This window comes from Mauremys reevesii, linkage group 6 (assembly GCF_016161935.1).
Source record: "Mauremys reevesii isolate NIE-2019 linkage group 6, ASM1616193v1, whole genome shotgun sequence".
NCBI lineage: Eukaryota > Metazoa > Chordata > Testudines > Geoemydidae > Mauremys > Mauremys reevesii.
Window position 1 is genome coordinate 105,100,195 of NC_052628.1, and position 18,749 is coordinate 105,118,943.

At 39.9% G+C, this 18,749-nt stretch overlaps 1 protein-coding gene across 2 annotated transcripts in view; it reads left to right on the forward strand.

The window, feature by feature from the left end:
• PTPRD (protein tyrosine phosphatase receptor type D) overlaps nucleotides 1-18,749 on the forward strand; it is a 1,010,945-nt gene that overhangs the window by 435,582 nt on the left and 556,614 nt on the right. The gene's annotated exons all lie outside the window — the stretch shown is intronic.

Here is an 18,749-nt window from a genome sequence, read left to right on the forward strand (position 1 = left end):
TCTACCTAGCGCAGGTCTTAGTCATTTCAGATCTTAAGGTTTGTCTACATGGCAATAAGGATAACATCTCATTACGTATGCATTCACTAATGTGAATTTTAACCCACAGCCACAACTGGTTTTTTTTTTGTTTTGTGTTTTTTGGCAAAGCGGGTTGGTCTAGGCATAGCAGATGTGTCTATGCAAATATAGTCTTCTCCTGAGGTCACTAGATGCTAGAGGAGAGTTCATGCAGACCCTGCTTATACTTCCCTGGCCCCTTTTCTCACTCTCTTCCTCCTGTCCTGTGTTTCCCTCTCCACCTTCTGCCGCTGAAACTGCTCCTCCTATTGTTCTTTTTATTCTCAGTAGTAAGAACAGAGTAAAAAGCAGAGTTTGGGGGAATATTGTGGCTAGCCTCAGCCCTATCCCAGAGATGGTCCCCTCACAGTTTGTAGCCTGATCCGCAGCCCACTGAAGTCAATGAGAGTCTGTACTTTGACTTCAGTGGGCTCTGGATCAGACCTCATACACACACACACATCTGGTGTTGGTTCTCTTATCCTCTTCTAAGAGGGAGAAGTGTTTGTAGTGGAGTGTTTTATTTTGGGAGGGTTTATGCTGTTTGTTTGTTTTTTTATTTTTATTTTTTTAATATATCTTCATGTTGCTGTGTATTTGTTAAGGAAGGCAAGTGAGACAAATGTGCTTTGTCCTTGGAGCAGTTGACGAGGTTTCTGATGGTGCTTAGTTCCTGTGGGAGTTCACTTTTCCCCCAATTGGTTCACATGGTAAATCAGTAATGCCATTAGCTGTTACCTTGTTGCAAAGAGTGGTGGAGCTAGCAGTCTTGTTTTATATTCCGCTCTACTCAGTATTCCACAGTGACACAGCAATGCTTTGACCAATGACGATATTAGATTCTCAGAGCTGTAGCTCCCATTTAGACTCTTGCCCTGTTAGGTTTGCCTGACTTAGCTCAAAACTCATTTCAAGCAAGAGACTCCTATATTATTTAAAAAAGAGAGAGAAAGAAGTAGAGGAAAACTGTGGGAAAAGCCAACTGTTTTCCTCTTATTCTCATTCAATTTTAGTATAACAGAATCCCAACCCTGACTGGGGCCTCTCAATGTTACCATAATGCTAATATTAAAAAAAATACACATAAAATTGTTCAGCAAGGAAAAGCAAGTTTTATCTGTAAACTCATGATGCAAAAAGTATACAAGGTTCAGAGCTTGTAATCTGGGACCTGGAAAAGGAAAATATGAAAACTTCAGTGATTGGTACTAACAAATTACATAGCTAAATTGATATTTACCAGATATATATCATATATCCTCAGAAATCTCCTTCATTATAAAAAATGGGGGGTAGGGGGTTGACAGGTCATTCACTATGAGGGCTTTGAGACTTTGGCACTGGCCTCCCACCCCTTCCAGTCTGAAATAGCCCAAATCTGGTGACTTTCCAGTTACACTGCAAAAGACTGCTATTTAATACGGTCTTTGTGCTTCCTAGATTATGAAGAGGGAGCTGGCTAGCTGCACATACCAAAGAAACCAACCTTTTTTTTTAAATCTAACCCCAGCTATTCTAGTAGTCTAATTTTTCTAACTGTGTTGCCTCAGGGAAGGCCTGACTCAAGTCACATAGGGAAAAAAAAAAAGGTTTTTTTGAATTTCCCTAATCTGGTCTTCCTCTCTCTTCCTAACTCAGCAAATGTCTCATATTTTCTGCATGAGAGACTCAAAGCTCAGCCATCAAGCCCTTCCCTTCCTTATTACGGCTATTTTCTTCCAATCAGGAACCAGAAACAATATCACACAATGAAAATGACTGGTCATACAATTGTAATAGCAAACTCATGTTGGGAATACAGATGCTGCAACCCACAGCCCGATATTTCCATAAAGTCTTTGGCAGGCTATAATAAATAATAATCATTTGTAAAAATAAAAATATGTTCATGAACATTTCACAAACAGGAAAAAGGCTATAATTCAGTGAATAAGTGGTTCTAATTGTTTGTCCAGCTCAATCTCGAGACTTTGTTGAGATGAGGATAATTCAGCATTTAGCTCGGAAACAATACAAGAATCCCTACAGACTTCTTGTGTATTTAACCCTCATTATCTTGCAGCTGGCAGTACTTTTATACAGTTGATAGTCTATTTTTTTCTATGTGGATGCTCATATTGCCCCGTCTGATTGGCAAGCCATACTCCAAGTCCTCTGGCTTCTTCTATCAGAAATAGCTGTAAGCACAGTGTTCACCTTCACTTATCTCTTGCATAATGCATTTATTATGGTTTGCTGCTTGATATGGGGAATTTAGTTGCATATATTTAAGAAGTCGTTGTTGTTGGTTCCACTTAACTGAATAGCAGAGCTCTGTTTTTTCTAATGGAAAAGTCCCTTTTGTTTAGTAAAATATAAATGTAAAATTGTCCTCTGGGATTTCTTCAGAGAGAGTTTTAATATTCTCCAGTGTACCACTGAAATTTCTAGAATCCTATTATTATCTTCAGATATACTTTAGAAATAGTATGTTATTATCCATCAGATTACTTTAAAAGTCCTTCAGGAATACTAAAGAAAACCTTCAAATATTACTGAATAACTTCATTAGCCTGGAAGGATTTCAATAGTAATCTAAAACAAACTAATTCTGTAAAATATTGCTAGGAATTTTAAAGGGTTTTACAATAGCCTAGAGTGTTTGGTATATGAGCTTTTGAGCTGAGTTTAACCTCTACCAAAAAGTTCACAATGAAGGGTCTACATTCACAATGGAATCCACCATATTTTCTGTACTCAATGCTATGATGTTAATCTTTTGTTGTGAAAAATTTCCAATGTAATTTATATCTTCCAATGGAAAATATGTGCATATATGTATATGTAATATTTTTCCAAAGAGTTAGTTCTCCATGCATGATCCTCCCTCCCCCCATTTGTTGTAATGAGTGAACATTTCTTATACAGTTATATACTTTCTTTGCCAATTGGGAAATTGCAATTGCAAAACTGAATTCTACATGTTAGAAACCTTGCCAGACGCCAACAAGTTATATACAGATGTCTTGCATCAATAAAATTATGCTAACAGTTAGGTTTCTTATTTTGTGAATATTTCTGCTTGGGAAGGTTGAGTCCAACAGATACTGGAAACTGAAACCTTCTGTTAATCCAGAGGGCAGCAATGACGCAACTGGCTTCAGTTCATGCCTTGCTCACACTGCCCTGGCAAATGTCCTCAACCTTGAGATGTAAGGACATTCCTGAGGGCAATGAGAATTCATTCCTGGTTGTGTGGTGTGTACAATTTACACACACACAACTGAGTTTGTAAATTGTAAAGGAGACCATTTAATGCAGTATTACCTGCAAGTTCTGTCACTTTGCCTACTTCACAACACGGTTGATTTTGTCAATCTGCACTGAATGCAATGTCACATAATGGCGTCAAGGTAGAGTATTTGCTAGCAGAGTCTACAACTGAGAGAACTATTGCCACCTTTACAGGAATTCAGTAATTTGGAATATTTTACATCATGATTTTTTAAAATCCATATTTAGGTGCTTAAATAGGTGGCTTGATTTTCAAAATGACAAGCACCCAAGAAACTCTCATTGACTTCAGTGGGAGCTATTGGTTGCTCAAATATTTGAAAATCTGGCCAGTTATTGAAGTGCCTAAATATGAGTTTAGGAGCCTAACTTTAGGAACCCACTTTTGAAAAACCTTGTCCTTTATTCATTCAAAAACCATACATAACTCTTTAGTGTTACCCTATAATATTTGATCTCTCCTCCTTTTTCATTGCTAAGCATATTTATATTCTTCTACTTTGTGCCAAAGTCTGCCATCAAATGTGGCCAAGTGGAGAACTGTGTATGTACAAAATTTGGCTCTTTGTACAGTATGACTGAACATATGAAGGACCCTAATTTTCTTCAGGCTCTTTATTACTCTTTTGGCTGTGCAATGTGTTTCTCTGTAGGTAATCAGGCTGCAGCTGGGACTGTGAGTTGCTAATGGTCTCTGACAGAGCCTGGGCCATTATTTTGTCAAAAGTGTTTAGGGAGAACCAGAAATAAACACCTTCTCCTAAAATAAAACTTTGGGGATAAATATTCAATTATAACTCCAATTCAATTATAACTCTAATATCTTGCATTCCACACCTTTCTTGCCCTCCCATCTCCTCTGCAAACTAAATCAGCCAATCCTAAGGCTGACGCTTGGCAGAGAGCCAGTATCCAAGCTTAGTGATATTAGGGTCTGATTTATTGCTTATTTTTTTTCTTTTCCTCTCCTGTTTATTTGGAGTTGGAGGGAGTGGATTGGTGGGGGGAAGGGGAGAATAAGAAAGCACTACTGCTTTTGTAATTTTCTAGCAGTCTACAGTGTGTGGGATGTTCCAATTCTATTGTGATTGTTCTCTTTGATTATTATTTTCCTCATCATACACTGTGTAGTATTGTTCACATCACTGAGCTTCAGCCATTCTTGCAAAGTGAGTGTAATGTTTCCTTTTGAAACATATATACAGTTACTCTTAAAAAAAACCTTGTACTTAAGGCAGTGTGCCGTGTTACTTTGCAGCATTGTGTACAGATACTAGGTACTATGATTTGCAGAAATTACAAACTTCTTTTTGCAATTTTACAATTGTACTTTTAAAAAATTGTCCCCTGTTTCTTTAGGAAACAAATGAATCAAGATCCTATTAATCAGCTATATTCAACATTTAGAAATCTAAGCCTTATTCAAAAATGTTACAACTGCTTATATGTGCAGACTAGACTTTCTCTGTTGTACATGGATATACATCTGAAGATGCTAAACATTATTCATGACTGTTTCTCCACATAAATGTTTTATTCTAGAAGACAAACATTTCTAATTAAGAGATTTATCCCCCTAACTCACCTCCTTCTCTTTGCTCATGCTGGGAGGTCAGCACCTCATGTTCTTGACATCTTAATTTATGGTTGTGTGAAAGAGTATTTGTAAAGGATTTCCATTGTAATTCAGCATTATCTCAAAATGCTATTGACACCAAGAAGTCTAATATATGAGACATTTTTTACAATGGAAAGCCTGCTGCAGAAGCCCTGCACATTTTAAATGCACACATCATACAGCAGGAACAAAGAAACTGGAGGAGGAACAAGAGAAGATCTTTACTTGAGATATGGATGTGGAGCAATGCTGTTCTTTGGCAGGGAAATAGAATATAATTCTGGAATGATGGCTTCTGTACTTCTTGGAAGTATGGAACTCAGTCACTTCAAACAATGCCCCATAGGGAGTGCTCTTCTGAGTGTGTCCCCCTTCCCACTAGTACCCCATGACACTCGGCCGGCGCTGGTTGGGAATTTTTTGTTGGAAAATACCAGTTCATTTAACTTGAAATGTTTCATAGAAACCTATAGGGTTCAATGAACTTTCATTGGAAACCTGCCTCGTTCATTGCCAGCCTGTCTCACTTACTGGTGGGGCTTCTGGGGACCCTGGGCTCATATGGTCCACGGCTCTGGCAGTCTGGCAGCAATGGAAGCCCTGAGAGCCCCAGCTTCTGACAGGGCCTTCAGAGTCTAGGTTCCATGATGTGTAGCAGGATCCTAGAAGCCCTGCCATTGAGCCAGGAGCTTGGTACTCCTGGTATGGACTTCTGGGATCTGCAGCTCTAGGGCAGAGCCTGAGGCCATGGACCTCAGCATTTCTGGACTCCTCGGACAGCTAGCTCACTGGGATGCCTGACTCTGGTGGTAACTGGCTTACCAGGCTGTGAGAATTGAGCAGCCCTGGGAGCTAGCTGACCACGAAGTCTGGAAGCTCTGGGTGGGAAGCTTAGGGCAGTCTGCATGGTGGACCTGCCCTGGAGTGACACACCCCTGAAGCCATGGCAGCTGTTGAGTGAAACTGACATGATTCTTCTCAGTTTCACTTTTGTCCACTACTGGTGGCGGAATGGTGGAGCTGAGCCAGGAAGTATGTTTTGTTTCAGAAAATATTTCTGTAATGAAAATTTGCAGCATTTCCAGTTCTCAGGAAATTTCTAAAAATTTGGTTTCACTCCAAATCTAACAGAAACCAAATTTTAAAAATCAAAATTTCTTGTGAACCAGAAAGTTTGAGTTTCAGCCAGTCTATACCTGATAACCCTACTATCTAAAAAGCTCCCTATAATCATAGACATCGTCTCTCTCTTAAAATCCATAAGGGATTCAGAATGGTTTCTTGAGGAATCTTCTCTCTGTTTTTTTGTATCTTAGAAGTCAGATGACAAAGGCCTATCTTAGACTTTAAATGGTTGAACCAATGAATCCTCCAAATCTACTTCAAAATAAAATAAACCAAAATCAGTAACCTTAAACATCTTGGACCTTCAAAATATTATATGCACAGGCTATATGCAAGATCTCAATAGCAGTGTCTTAGCTTCACCCTCAGCTCATACCCATCCTCCTATCACTTGGTGATCTGTCAATCTGCTTCATAATGACATTGACTGTTTTAGCCAATATGATGTGGTAGTAGCTATGTCACTGAGGAGAGCAGCTTCCAGCAGGGCTTTTATCAATGAGAGATATAAGCCTTGACAGATTTTGTAGTCTGTACATTAAGATGTTTGATACATACAGTAATGATCACTGTAGATAGCCCCTCCATCAAGAGATGGTGTGTATCTTTATCTAAGTCTTGTCTACACAGCAGCACAGTTTGGACAATGGGGATATGAATTGTAGACTATGCTAATGTGTTATGCTCTAACTGCCCTACGTAGACCCTGCCAGCACCAACTAAAAGGTACCTAGTTCAGTTTGATGTAGTACTGTTTCAAACAGACTTTCCACTGAAAGGCCTTGCAAAGTCACCCTAAAGATTTCTAAACATATCTTACTAAGATTAAGCACACCGTCCGTATATATTAAATAATAAAGTGGTGGTGTTGTTATCATGACAAATCAGTGAATTAGTCTTCCTGGATTTAAATATTTGCTAATTAGTATAGTATATTATAAATATACAAAACATTGTAAATAGCATTTTTTCAGTATCATTCTAAATTAGCTGAATAAACTCCATGTACAACAATGGTCAAAAAAGTAAATAAGATGTAAGGCTGTATTAAGAAAGGAACAGAGAACAACACTGAATGCATTATATTACTTAAATTGATGGTTTACCATGACATTGAACACCATGTGCTCAATTCATGGTACCCATTTTTAAATGGATATAGCAGCAAAAGAAGAAAGTCTAGACAAAGACAGCAGAAATAATTAGAGGCATGCAAAGAATTCCATATGACAGAAGATTTAAAAGTTTAGGAATATTGGATGACTTTTAATAGTGGAACACTTGGGCACTTTTTAAAATCTCACCCATTTAGTTGAGAGGAAAAAACAGTATAAGAAATTACATGATGAAAGGAACATAAATAATGAATGGTATAGATATGGTCATCCGGACACTCTTACCCACCTTTATACAATTCAAGAATAAGAGAATATCCAATTAAAAGGCAACAACTTTTAAAACAAAACACTTTTATGCATCATGCAAAATTGAACTCATAGCATTTGCTTCTACAAGATCGTATTAAGTCAAAGAGCCCATTTAAATTTTAAAAAGATTAAACATTTATATGAAGAATAAGACTCTCTGCAGTTTTACAAGTTCAGTTACAAATTTCTACGCAATATTTGAAGACATACGACAACTACTCACTTCACAGCTTTAGAAAGAATCTTTTTGTTTAATTCTCCATTATAGGATTTTACACCTTTCTTTGAGGTAACCGGTACTGGCCACTATCAGAGAGATACAGTCAGAATAGATTGACTATTGTTCTAATTTTCTGTGGCCATTTCTAAGTTCTTTATATCCCCAGTTTTCACTCTTCAGGTACCTTTATCAAATTGTCTTAGCATTTTTTAACTTTTCTTTAACATTCATAAAATACATACCATTTTGGAAAATATGAAGCAGCAAAAAGGTAATAAAAGAGCCGACGAATACACCTAGGTAAGACATAATACCTTGGGATTTACTGACATTGCTCCAAATTTTGAAGCACTTGATTCTTATCTATTACAAATAAAAGTTCAGAGTACATATCATGTCTACAAATAAGATCCACATTGAATATTATTTCTAGCAGGTACTTTGTGACTCCCCTATAGTAATTTCTGTTTTGGCAGAACCTTTATATGAATAAATATCCTAACACACAAACTCTATCCAGCATCTAGAAACAAATGAGACTGGGTGGCAGAATTAGGGACATATTCATGGTAAAAATGAGTGTTTATTTGAAACGGTGCTGGGAAAACATCTTTCTCTTCCGTTCACACAAATCAAATTCTCAGTAGGCATTACTGAAAGACTGAATAAAGCAAAGCTCTCTGATTCAGCCAGATGTTGGTGATTTAAATGTTCCCCTTCAAATCTTTGGCACATCCTGTGGTGCTGTCACAAAATTGCCCCTGTTGCTTCCCACTTGGGAACAAGTAGGCAGCATGCTAAGAAAAGTATATGCCTTTCAAATCAACCCAAATATAACAGGGTTGTGGACTTTTCCTATTGTCCCACTCTATTAGCAAGTGTTGGAATCCAGCAAGGAACAGTAGGTTAAATACTGCTGCATCAGGGTGGAAGTGTCTCATTAGACTCCACCCTGAATAAAAGAGAGGTGGGAGAAGCCATGTGCCAGAGAGGGTGAGGCAGACAGAAAGGACCCCTAAGAGCAGGCAAGCTTCAGGAGAAGACATAGGGAGGTGTTCAGGGATTAGTGTTCTTTTGGAATTACTTTTTTGTTAAGGAATAATTTATTGAATCTGCAACAGTTATGTAGCTTTTGTTTCAAGCTTGGTGAGGACTTGTCTTCTTATACCAAGCATCAAACTCTGCCTATTGTCACATAATGAAAATTATTAATGAATGCCTATATTGCAGTAGCACCTACAGGCAGTGGGATCAAGATCAGGATCCCTGTTGTGTTACATGCTGGATAAAAACATACAAAGCTATAGTCCTGCTCTGAAGAGCTTACACACTAAAAAGCCTTCCTGCTGAACCTAGCCAAAAACAGTGTGCTCTACTTAAGAAAATACTCCTGAAACATTGGAAGACGGGCTGCACTCCAAGCTATAAAAATAGATCAAGGAACTTTTTTGTGTGTGTGCTATTTTTATGGAGATTATTTACTTAAGACAAAATTTTATCTTCCACAAGCCATTTGTTAATGTAGATATCTCTTCTCATATTACTCTACCACTAAAATTTTCACTTGTTGCTGTTGTTGTTTTTAAGTTGTATTGACTAGGGTTGGTATAAGGAAGTGTAAGTTGCACCTTCCTGGGCTGCCTCATTACCCAGCACATGCAAGGGGGATTCATCCCAAGCTAGGGTAGATAGTATTGATATAGCCTTCCCTGAAGGTTTTCCACTTGGAGTGGGAAATGCTATTTTATATCTGAAGGTCTAGAGGAGTTCCACAACAGAATCTGCTGAGGGGATATACTGAACTCAACTAATCCCTTGGTCAAGCTCCATTCCTGGTCGATGTTGAAACAGTAGCCACTTGAGTCAGTGGATAATGACCCCTGTCATATATCAGGGGTATTGACCTTTGTAAACCCGACCCATGTTAAGTAAATAGAACCAGGAAATAAAGTGTGCATTTCCTTAAAGCATCTCTCTGGTACTGGCCTCTGTTGGAGACAGGATATTGGTCTACATCCAGGCCCTATATTTCCTTTCTTTCCTCTGTTTATATATTTTACTGATATTTGCTGAGATTTTAATGAATAAAATAAATATAATTAAACATTGCTTTCAAGGTAAATATAGATTTTTATAAGAGAATAGCATATCTGCCAGTGAGGAGATATGAATAGGAAAATGTGGTATAGGCTTAGGGGTGCAATTCCATTCCCAGGTAAGATTTTTACTTTGTTACTTTCATTAATGTTAGCAAGAGTTGTATGCAAAACTTCCTGTGTGTCAAAATGACAATATACCCATTCAAAAAGTCAGGAAATGCAGAAATTAAGATCCCTATAGCAAGTTAACAGCCATGTTACACATGTCACATTTTTCTATTCTGAGATTTAAAAAAAAATGCATAGTGTAAACTATTGTTTTGTTGTTATTTGTTTTCCTGGATATACAGCACCAGCTATGTAGTATGCACAACATGGCAGAGTTACACTGTTTTGGGACTGACCATTGTGTTATTTTAACCCTCTGCTTTAATGTCACATTGGGTTGGTGTTTTTTTGGCATTTTATGCACAGTAAAATATATGACTATACATATGAAGGCTAGGTATGCTAGTGCAAAGATTTTAGTGCATGAGTTTGGATGACCAAATTGCTCGAGAGTGGCAAAGTCACTATATACCATCAGACTCCATTAGGGACTCTGTTTATGGAACATATTTTGCAGAAAAGCTATTGTTGATATGTATTAGAGGGTATAACATTTGTTTTATTGGTACTATATTCCCTATCTTTCTGCCTTGTAAAGAGAGGTCCCCTTAGTACCATTAGTCCAACTGTACAGGCCTAAAAAAGGGAAGGAGCGCATGGTCTGCTGACCTGATCACCAAGAATACCAGAAACCTATGATTGGTCAGAACTTCTCTGAAGAAATTTATCATGGGATAATTTGGCTGACTTTCAGAAAAAGGGCGTTGCTCCATACAGTGTCAGAAAGTATAAGATAAGTCTAAGAAAGCTTCCCCAATCTTGAGTTTTCACTGGAATCCCATCCTAATACTTGGTTGGTGCAGCTGCGGCCTGGTCAGAAACCTGCCTGTTCATTTGGTAAAATTGATTCTACTAGCAGTCTACTACAACGATAAGTCCTAGCACTGATCCTGTGTAATATTAACAATAGTGACTTTCCCCAAATATCATCACAAAAACTTGTTTATGCTGATGACATTGTTCGTATACACAGGCACAAAATTAACTGATCATAGAATGTTTCCTGACCAAGGATCTTACAAACATGGAAAACTATTTCTTGGCAAATAAAACCAAACCCCGGTAAGACTATTGTGTCAGTGTTCCATCAAACAGTTGAAAGGCTAGGGTGTAGCTTCATGTGGACTCCTGTAGCCAGCAGATAAAACCCAATCCCAACTTGAAATATCTTGATGTAACATTAGATCACAAACCACTAGCACCTGAAAAATATCCATGATGCAATAGAGATGCATGTAAATCTCCCCCAGAAAATGAAAGGAACTTCCTGGGGGAGCCAATGCAAAAACTCTATGGACCTCTTCATTGACACTTGTTTACCACAGGATTCTTCTCACTCTTCTGGACACATAGCTCCCACATTTCTTGTCAACTCTCAAACACCATCATGCAGATCATTATGGGCACAGTAAAATCAACACCACAACTGTGGTTTCCCATGCTGGTGCACTTCCACCCATCCCAAATTCACAAGGCCATGAGAATCCTTCAGGACTACTGTTTTTTTTTTTGAGGGACCAAGGATCTTCCAATACATGAAGACCTAAATAACATATCAAGATTATGACTCAAATCCAGAAATCCTCCTTGGCTTGCAAGTGCAAGAGCTTGAAGACTCAGGGTTTTGCCCCAAAGATCAATGGCATGTGAGGTGAAAGGATACCAATGTCCCAAACAAATACCCTATCAAGATCTCAATCAAAGAACCCAATGGCTTTTCACTCTCATGGAAAATATGGTCAATGCATCCACACATCGCATGGTAGATCGCCTTCCTTCTTCATAAATGGGGACTGAGACATAATTCTATTTGTGACTGCAGAAAAGGAGCCCAATCTATAGGATGTCTCATCAACCAATAATCCAAACAATCACATTCTGGTGGTATCTATGCCATCCACTCTATCTCACATGAAGCAATTAATTGGATTGCCTACGTAGACATGAACTTATAGCATTGCTGTATTTATGCCATGCCAAAGAAAAAGGGAAAAGGAAGAACTAATGCTGACAGTTTTTAAAGCCTCTAAAAATGATCTAAAATGCCATTTCTGTGAATCAAGGTGGTTTAAGATCCTACATGGCAACATCTGCCAAGGCTAGAAATTAAGTCTTTATTTATCACTGAAAAATCTGGATTCCCAGCACGCTAATGGGATAACACAGGTGTTCCAGCCCTGTGTGAGTGAGATATTGGACTTCCAAACTGTCACAGGTACAGCACTGAATACAGAATACATTATTGAACTGCAACCCAGTAATACCCATTCTGATCTGACTCAGGTTCCTGTTATATCTGTGGCATGGAGAGGAGAAGGAAGGAGAGAAGTAAAATCTTTTCTGTGGTAGATTATTTGTAAAAAAAAATTTTTTTTTAAATCAGCTGTTTAAGGGCTGCTTAGAAGTTTGGGGCTTTAGAACTAGTCCTGGTAGAGATTAGTGAGCAGGGTAGAATCAAGAAACTCAGATTAAATTGTGGTTATCATGACCATTTACATTAGATGGAAAGAGGAAATGATTTTATAATTTCCCGCTTCTTAATTTTTGTACCAATATTTCAAAATATCACATGTGAAAGCAAATTGGTTTTCATGCAAATTTCCAAAGAGAAGAAAAATACTAATTTCCATGTATGTTTTGTGAAATAGGGCAATTTTCAAAATTTCAAAATAAAACAGAAAAAACTTGATATGGAGGTTTTCTCTCATCTCTTTTTTGTTTTTGTTTGTTTGTTTAGTTATCTTGTCTGTAGTGTTAGATGTCACTACAGAATCCAGATGAATCATTCATTTCCATAACACTGAAGACTTAACATTCTAAAAATTGCTCTTTGCTATAGTTCAGACCAAGCCACAAAGCATTTTGGGAATAGATTTTGAAAACCACTTTCCACCCATCAGAGTTCAAGGTCTTCTGATTCAGGGATCTGGTTCAGTCCTATCTCTTCTATTAAACATTTTTTATATTTCTAAAGGCTTTTGTACGTTTCTGGTGGTTGTGTATAGGGACACAGATGTGTATGGGTAGGGATTCTGCACCAGGCAGGACATTGCTCAAATGAAGGGTGGAAAAATAAGAACAAACAAATAAAATGTACCTTAATGGTAATATTTGTCCTATCTCTCTTATTTGTGTAAGCAGAGTCAGGATGAGCTCTATCCTGACATCTGGTGGTGAATTGCAGTGAGTTGTGGAAAAGAACTTCAGGGGCTGGTCTTCTTTGCATAGGCACACCAATTCCGCCTAGCATGAGCCCACAGCCACCCAAATAGTCACTTTGGCTGCTGTGGGATCCCCAGTTTCTCTGTTATTGGGGCAGATTATGTGAATCAAGGCCAGTGGAACTGTTTTATGACAGAGGGACTCACCATCAACTAAGTAGCACTTGCTAGACAAGAGACATGGGTTCCAAAACCCAGTGAATTGAGAGAGGCTGGGGACAGGTATTTGTACCTGATGTTATGGGCCCCCTTTGAGGGCCTGAAACACCAATTGCACTACCTCCTCTCTCCCATGTTGAATAGCAGAGCTAATTTTGATTCCATTAAGAGTCTAGTTACAGGCTGCTGTGCTGAATTCACTTTGGGCCAATGGTGCACCAGCACTGGGGCTCCCCTACTACAAGCTGAAATCACTAAAGAGCTGAAATTACTAAGAGCTGAGATCACTGAGTGCTGTGTTAACTAGTGGGAGAGCCTGAAAATATATTGCTAAGCGGCTGGCAGAGCAGAGCAGTTTGTGGGATGGTTGGAGCGGCCTACGGTATGGTGAATGGAGTGAAGCGGAGTGGAGTTGAGCAGTTTGCAGGACAGCGAGTGGAGTGAAGCGGAGCAGAGCAGTTCGTGGGATGGCTGGAGTGGCTCACGGGGCAGCTGGTTGAGTGGAGTGGCTCGTGGTGAAGGGTGCAGCAGAACCCCACGGAGAGGTGCGGCAGTCGGCCTCGGACCACGTAAGATGCCCTTTAACACCCTGCGTGCCCCTTCCCCCCACATTTCCACCCAGGCTGGGGGGTAAAACTCTGCAGATAAACTTTTGAACTCTGGGGCTGCACTGACCAGAGACAGAGACTTTTGGGTTGCTGGACTCAAGAGACTTTTGGGGTGTTGGACTTCTGGGACTTTGGTGTGATCTTTTGGGTTGTTGGACTTAAGACCCTGAGGGGAAAGGGACATTGCCAAACTTACTTGGGGGTGGGTCTTTTTCTCATGGTTTGTGTTATGAATCCTGTTTGTGGTGTTTCCCCAACATAATGCTGCATTGTTTCCCTCCTTTATTAAAATGATTTTGCTACACTCTGACTCCGTGCTTGCGAGAGGGGAAGTATTGCCTCTTTGAGGCGCCCGGGGGGTGGTATGTAATTGTCCCAAGTCACTGAGTGGGGGCTCGAGCCGGTTTTGCATTGTGTTATTGAAACAGAACCCCTGGATACCGAACCCGGCCCTTGTTGCTGCCAACTCAGATGGGCAGAAGGGTTACATTTGTTTAAGATTTCTGCCCTTGGTAATTTTCCTGGAAGATGTATCTGAATTAAATATCACTGCAAATACCACAACACAGCAGTAACTGCACAGCGTTATCTGTGTTCTCTCTCTGCACTGGGTGGAGGATTTTTAATTTCATACATCATTTACAACTTGCCACAGTGATTCCACAGTCAGTACGTCGTCTTATCAGAAAGAAAAAGAAATGTCTATAAGGCTCAGCTGGTAGCATTTTTACCTCTGATTCAGGAGACTTTGGTTTCAGATTCCCTCACCAGGACGTGGTGTCAGAAACCAATGCTAACACTGCAGGAGGGTGTTGACTCATCCAGATAAGACATTAAAATGAGCTCCCTTTCAACCATCTCCAGTAGCTGTCGGTGTAGAAGTGAAGGTTACCACTACCTTATTAGACAAAGATAGACAAAAAACCAAATTGTGATGTCTCCTAAGAAAGTTAAAAAAAAATGTAGGTTTTGTTGCGAGAGGTATAGATACTTTCTATGTGAAGCTCTCTCTGTTAAAGCCCTGGGTTAAAGTTAAGCTTATGCTTAAGTGCCTCCCTGAGTCAGGGCCTGGCACATAACCTGTTGTACTAAAAGCAGAAAATTTAAAACCAACTGCATTATAAGTAGGTACTCCTAGTGCCACAGGAATCAGCAATTTGGCAATTTTTTAAAAGAGAAGTATCAAACAGATGCTAACTATTTCTACTCTCTACAAAACCACCAACTTCCAGGAGGCACCAGACTGCTGTGCACGGCTTGACCTTTTCGTTTCTTTTCTTTTTGTTTTGTTTTGTTTTCTTTTCTTTTCGTTTTGCTTGGCCACTGTGCTGGGGTGAGGGAGGGGCAAAAACATTTTCCGTTCTGGCTGGCAAAATAGCAGGTACCACTCCTGTGCATAGCCCTAGAATAACAATATTGCAGGGCAGCTTTGTGGATAGGTGATGTAGTATATGCTGCTTTCCAACAGATCATTCAGTGGCAACAACTGAACTCATTACCATGTTTCTTGGAAAAAAATACTGTGCTACTGGTGTATGAAGACATGCAAAAATGAAATGAGCGATCTGGAGCAATTCTAGTAGTATTCCTATCTGTATGGAGAGCAGGGGTGATATGGTGGTTGACACACCAGTCAAAGCCAATTGGACAATGTTCAAGCTGTCTACCTCTGTGCTGTCGAAGTACTCCAAACTGCAGTGCCATCAGGAACCACATTGCACTGGGCATCACATTTTGTTTAAATACCATACTTGTGTTAATAAACTTGCTACAGGAGCTGCTGTGCCAATTTGGTGTGGCTTACCCACAAATTTGAGTCTTGGGTTCAGTGTATAAAACAATGGTGCCAGCAATCTGTGCTTTATGAGATACTGACTATATACACACATACGGTGTTTTGCAAACTACTTAAACCTGCTTAGAACCCGTTTATAGAAAACATGTTAGTGGTGACATAAAATCCAGAGGCTTTTGTCAGCTGTCTCATGGCCAAAAATCTCCTCACCCAGCTAAGGGAGGAAAGTGAATTGTTGAAGTATTATCAACCTATGGAGACTTCAACCTCTGCAACATGATGCCTGAGAGGCTTCTAGAATAGACAAATGCAGACAAGCACCAGCTCAGAAAGGCGTAGGAATTAGAGCTGGGTAGGAAACAATTTTCCTGTACCACAAATTTTTTTGAAATTTCAAAAATTTTCCCATTCTGCGCTCGCACGCTCTCTCTCACTCTCTCTCTCTCTCTCTCTCTCTCTCTCATTCTCTCACTTGATTCGGGTTCAAGTCCCTGCTCTGCCTCATTCCTATGAGGAACTTGAACCTGTGTATCACACAATCCAGGTCAATGTGTGGGCACCCAGGCTATTGATTATTCTGAAGCAAGGGAGCAATCTTGTGTGAGTAGCCCCAGTTAAGGCAGGTGCATATCATGTAACAGATTGTCTCTTAGGAACCACAAACAGTACAAAGGAGACTAGTGAAACAGTAACAGACAGTTTGACATCAGCTAGACCACCAGCAGCAACCACCTGGTAGTGTATTGGCTCAGTTTCTGAGGAATAGTAAAGCATATGGCCAACTAAACCATTTCTCACATCACCTCAGTGTTTGTTCTGTCTGGGCAAACCCAATCTGTTTCACTATTAGTAGAAGAATATCTCTTTGACGAAATAGCTCCCAGGTGTGTTTAGAAAGGAAACCTTGGTATATGAGGAACTATGACACTGGCATTGGTTACTGCAAAAAATTGCTATTCTTTACCTCGGCTGTCCACCATCAAACATTTTCTCAGAAGGTATCTTCAGGGCTGCCAGTTGTGTTGGAGACAGAAGGACTTTGTTTAGGGCAGCCAATGTGGAGTGCATCACTTTTTAACAGACAAATTGACAAAATGTTCCATATTATCTATCTGTTCCTCTAACTTATGCTACGTTAAAAAAATTTTTCCAAAAATTGTCTAGAGACAAAACTCACCCTTTCCCTGGGGCTTGGCTTTATTGACAAAAAAAAAACAATAAAACAACAAAGCTATCTCCCCAGGTTGGCAGCTTCTCAGGTTCTTCAGGAATGCTCACATTCTCTTTGGAGATCCATCGCCACCATACACATGGGCTGATAAGTCATTTACCTATGAGACTGAAGAACCTATGTAGTCTTTTCCTAGCAGGTTCAATATCTGCTAACACGCTTGGCTATTTCAGGCAAACAAACATGTTGCCACTTCTCTTCTGCCATAGAAAGATGTTTGGAAAGGGGCAGAACAGCCAAACTTCCATTGTCCAAAATATTCATCCATTGGATGAAGAAGAATTGACTTTTCATTTTCAATTGAGTGGGTATGGTGCTCTGTAACAGCTGACTATCTTCAATAGACATTTCTGTTTAATAAACTACATAGTTTATGGCTGTATCATCTAGAACAGACGGTTGAAACCTGTGAGCATCACAGAGGGCAGAGACTGAATATTTCTTGTCATTTCTGTGTCATTCTTGCTTTCCTGTATTTGGACACTACCAGTCAAGCATGTTGTCAGAGTGCTACCGGTGTGGTGCTCTGCTTTCTCCAATGTTGATATCACTCGGCTGCATGCGTGTGTTCCCTCTGTGTGCTGCCCCAGCTCTTCGAATATAGCTGACACAGCAGACCCAACGAGAACCCCCAATAACCACAGAGTCTAGTAAGATGCAAAGTCACGTCGGCTAGGTTTATTGCGATCCTGGACACAATGGCAGTTCCCCATAGATTACTTAGTCTACCAGGCATACTACGAGAAAGTGCCTCTTGGCAATGGACCCGGCTCAGTCAGTGGCGGGACTTTCCACTGCCCCCTCGGCCGGACAAAGACCCTGCCCCAGGGATGCATTCTTATACACAGGTACAAACAAGCTACACATCACTCCTGACGTATGAGGTGCAACCCTTCTATGTCGCATGGTACAACCCCTCTATGTAGTTAGGTGCCGCCTCTCACCTTGTACATGTTGGTTTGAACAAAACAACTCTATCCATCATATTACCCTTTTGGCCCTGTCATTGGGATGGGTCAGCCTGTTCCTTGTTATCTGTGGAATGTTCCAGTATAGTGTGTTCTAGTACCATGTTTATACTTTACTACACTAGGTGAATATATGTTTATGCAACATCAGCCCTTTTCTCGCCAACTTCTGTGAACAGGGCCTGTTTCCAGCTCACAGCTTGACTTTTGCTTTTAGCGAAGGCTTGACCATACTTTAGTTCAGGCCCCAGGCCTCAACTGGGCCTTTATCAGGGCCTGCACTTACTACAAAGCATAGTTGATTGAGAATTTAAAGGCCCAATCCAACTCCCATTGAAGTCAATGTGAAGACATTAATCAACTTCAGCGGGAGTTGGATAGGGCCCTAAATGGCTGTTTATTGATATCTGAGTGTAATCAGACACTAAAGCATCTCAGTTATATCCACCTTCACCCACTAAATTGTGGGCTCAAAAAGAGAGGCTGGGTTTAGGACAGACTGTAAATTAGGCCCTTGATCTCTGATGTGTTTTATTGTCTCAAGAAAACATATAAACTGCCGTCTAATATAAAACTTGCTTTTTAGGGGCATAAGAAAGTGTGCAGGCCCTTAAAAGGTAGGTGCTGCCCAGCTTGCCTATTGTCATGTCCCTCTGCCCCTTTAAGGCCAGACACCCTAGTTGGTTGTAGTTCCCAGAAGCAGCACATGACTGAAAGTAAGCAAGGCCTATAGAGGGGGAAAAGAATGAGTTCTCTGTGTTTAGTGTGAAAGGTTCC